The sequence below is a fragment of the Grammomys surdaster genome, unplaced genomic scaffold (genome assembly GCF_004785775.1).
Source record: "Grammomys surdaster isolate TR1022 unplaced genomic scaffold, NIH_TR_1.0 752, whole genome shotgun sequence".
NCBI lineage: Eukaryota > Metazoa > Chordata > Mammalia > Rodentia > Muridae > Grammomys > Grammomys surdaster.
Window position 1 is genome coordinate 5,662,545 of NW_021605171.1, and position 4,100 is coordinate 5,666,644.

Genomic DNA, 4,100 nt, shown 5'->3' on the forward strand with positions numbered 1-4,100 from the left:
AGCTTATACTGCAGAAGGATCCTGAGTGTGCCGCGTCTTTCCTGCTGGCGGGAGGTTGCGCGGGACAGGGAGGCACAATCTTGTAGGCCTAGGATGTCTTCTGCTGACAGTCTTAGCTCTTGGATTGATGGAAGCTAATGTCCTGCTAAGTTAATATCATCTAAGGAGTTTTTACATATTAATATGAAATGTTACTTCAAATCCAGATTAGGGCAGGGAAGGCTAAAACTTACCCCAAGACAAAATAGCCTCTAAACATATGAAATTTTAATCTCTTCACAGTTCTGCAGTTTGAATCAATTCCTAAGTCTCTACAGACACAGAAACTCTCCCTGGACTATTTTGTTTCCAGCCAGAAAATGCTTTTTTTTTTTTTTTTCAAGAATCTTCATTCACAGTTTCCCTGTTGGTCAAGCATCTAATTTTGAGCATATGGGAACAATGTACTGAATATTAGAAGGTCTCTCATAGCTGTAAGCCTCAAATCTGCTATTAATGTGTACCTACCTCTCTGATGTACCCACCAATATGTTCCTAGGATCTGATATAGCTGAGACTGAGCAGAGGGCAGGACAGCAGGCATCTGGAGACAGAAACAATAAGGCCTTTAAGAAAGAAAGTCCTGGAACATGTCAAAACTATTAGACATTATGGTCTGAATTTCAATTATTATTTTACACCCTCTATATCTGATATAACATTTACATGTGACATACACTAGGATAAAATAAGTAACCATAAACACAGTTTGGTGTAATGAAGTAAAGCCTAAACCAAATTTCAAAACTAACCACATTTTATGTGCTTGACTATGTAATTTATCCTATGTTTTTATGTGATGAATTGTTTTATTTTAAATGGTTAGAAATGGAACTTTCAGCGGTTACTGTATTTCTCTTTTTATTATTACAAAAATACTATTTATTTTTATTCACAGCTAATTGTACTATAGGATACCTTTAAGATATTATTTAGATCAAGAAATATTAACACTTAAAGTATAAAATATCATGAATGTTGTTATTAAACACTGATGCTTTCTGTATAATTTGGATAAGAATTCACCAATATATGTTTGGATATCTTTAGACAAAATAAATGGAGTTAAAGTTCAAGTTAAAAACTAGACTTTTTGTTTTTTCTAAATTATACCAAATAATGTATAAATACAAGTATATATTTATATAGACCACTAATAAGTGAATTTATCAAATACTAGTTTGAAAGCCAACAGTCACAACATAAAAGTATGGTCAATGAAAAAACTATATTTTCATCTGTAGCTTCATTAAAATTAAGATGAGTGACTATTTTTTATCATTTGGAAATATACCAGTTGGAATGTAGAATTTATCTACCAAAATATTTAAGAGACACAAAGCCAAAAAATGTTTAGCTACAGAAGGTACTCAATTGTCAGTGGTGTTTAAGAGGAATGTATCCAGCATCTTTGAGTTCTACATAAATGTACTCTCAAAAGATATTGAAAAGCTTCTTGTCTCTAGGGGTGAATTAGAAGTATCTGGATACTGTCTTGATCTTTCAATCAGAATGGAATCTTTGATGTGATGACTTCTCTCTCTCTCTCTCTCTCTCTCTCTCTCTCTCTCTCTCTCTCTCTCCTTTCTTTCTCAATTGATGAAATCATTTGGTTTTTACTCCCTGAAGAAAATTTTTTAAGTAATTTAAATTTTAATGACAGTTAAAAATCTGGAACAATACTATGTTATTTTTATCTAATAAACCAAATTTTATAAACAGATTTAAATGTTTTTTTTCCCAGAAGAATAAAGTCTATAATCATTATGTATATTAGCAGGGACATTTTAAGAAGGTATCATTCTCTAATGGATTTTTATGTTCTTTATGTCTATGACTATTTATAAAAAGCAAAGACTTTGTCCAATATAAAATTATATCCAATCACAGGTCTAAATTGTCCATTAGTAAAAGAATACTTAAAACAGTACTAGAAAAAATACTGTCATAGAAATTCAAGCATTAATTTTATCTCAAGGTATACAATTTTTCTTTAAAATCTTTAACTTAGTTTTTGACTTAGTTGTAAAATATTTATTCTTAAACAGTATATTTGCAATATACTTAATTTTAATATTATCATTACAAATTTAGAAGGGGATTTGAATGAGGTAATTTTAAATGAAACCTCAGGAGGCTGCATTGTAAAACACAGAAAACATGATACTTTAGTTACCTAAAGTATATTAATAGTTATTGTTTTTGTAGGAAAATGTAAATTACTTATTAAAGATTAAAATTTCTACATTGGGGAGCCTTCCTTTATGACAATATTACACCCCAAACTGACAAATGGTTGGTAACTTGAACATTTACAAGAGACTAGGATGGCTGTGAGTTAGCCCAATGACGGGATTATTGTAGGTCCACTTCCCAGGGGCCCACCCAATGCAGCCAAAAAGGAGTGCGTGGTGCTGGGAGTGGGTGCAGCCTACATGGCCTAAGACAGGGCTCTCACCCTCCTTTCACCCACATGAGAGTCCCTTGACGTTGCCCATCGTCGACAGCCTAAAGCCTTCGACCATCGATGTGACTTGTCTCACATCAGTGTTTTGGGTTTGTGAACTTGTCTAAGACCCCCCATAATTAGACATCCAAATTCAAAACTCACATAGTTGGGATTGAACATAAGACGCCTTCTCTAACTAAACAGAGAAGGGGGAGATGCCAGAAGCCAGGACCCTCACCCTTACCCTTACCCCCTACCTTTCCCCACCTGCACAATGTCCTCTGAAGCTTGGCAGCTGCAAGATCCTGCTTAGCAACTGCAGATAGACTCAAAGCAGAGTACCATGTCTTCTTAAGAATAGCAGGGAGACCATAACTCAAGCAGTGTACCATATCTTCTGAAGAACTGCAGGTAGATCATAATTCAAGGCAGTGTACCATATAGACCATGACATGTTTCAAGGCACAGGCCAAGAAGATTTTGTACTTTTCCACCACCTGGACCCTCTTACCCCCTCCCCTTGTAAAACATGCTATAAAAAAGCATTTCATGTTCAAAAAAAAAAAGAAATTAAAAAAAAAAGAAAAAAAAAGAAAAGAAATAGAGAAATCTATTTAGAAGAAAACTAATACAAAATACGGCACTTGCCTGAGTTCTTCTGAGTCCTTGCTCAAGGTCACCTGAAATGTAAAAAACATCCCATTCTACTCTACTCTAAAAATAAATATTTCCTGCAAATAAAAAAAAAATGTGAAAAAAAAAAGATTAAAATTTCTATAAGAGGTACTTTAGAATGATTTTGAGAAACAGTATTTACTTTTTATTAGTGTTTTGTGGAATCCAAGGTGGGATAATATATTCAGAACAGAAGAACTGGCATGTAGGACTTTATTATTATTTTAACTAAAATAGAAATGAATACTTTTATGTATCTATATCTATCTCTTTATATATATGATTATGGTATAATATATTAAAATGTTCTGGAAATTTTTAGATGTTTATGTGAAGTATCAAAATAGTATTTCAAAAGAGTATATATATATATATATATATACATATATATATATATGTATGTATATATATAGTAATAACATGAGTCAGGTCTTTATTGATCGAAGCTACGGGTCGAAGTGCCTCACACAGGAAGCAGGGGCCATCAACCCTGAGATCTAACAGCTCAGGGTTTTTATAGATAAAGGCTCGGGAGAGGGAGAGGGTTGTGGGTAATCACACTCAATTAGTTGTTATGAATGTCTGTAATATGTGTAGGTAGATCTCAGGCAGAGGTTTGACAGATCTCATGAGAATAGTCTCTGGAACCTGTGGCCTTGGGACTCAGTGTGAATGTTTATCTGAGCCAACAGACCATCTGGCTGAATCTAATTTACAAGTCCTTGGGACCTCTGGTGGGAATTTTTCTAGAGGAGGCTAAGTCAGACACGAGGAACAGATTCCCGGAACATTCAATTGACCTTTGTTTTTCTGCTCTGTATCTCTTGTAACTACCTTGGGTTAGTAAGCTAGCTGACCTGTAATTTTAACTATTTGTATTCCTGTTATATTGTAGAGGGAAAAGTTATGGATACTGGGTATATAGAATCCTTTTTAG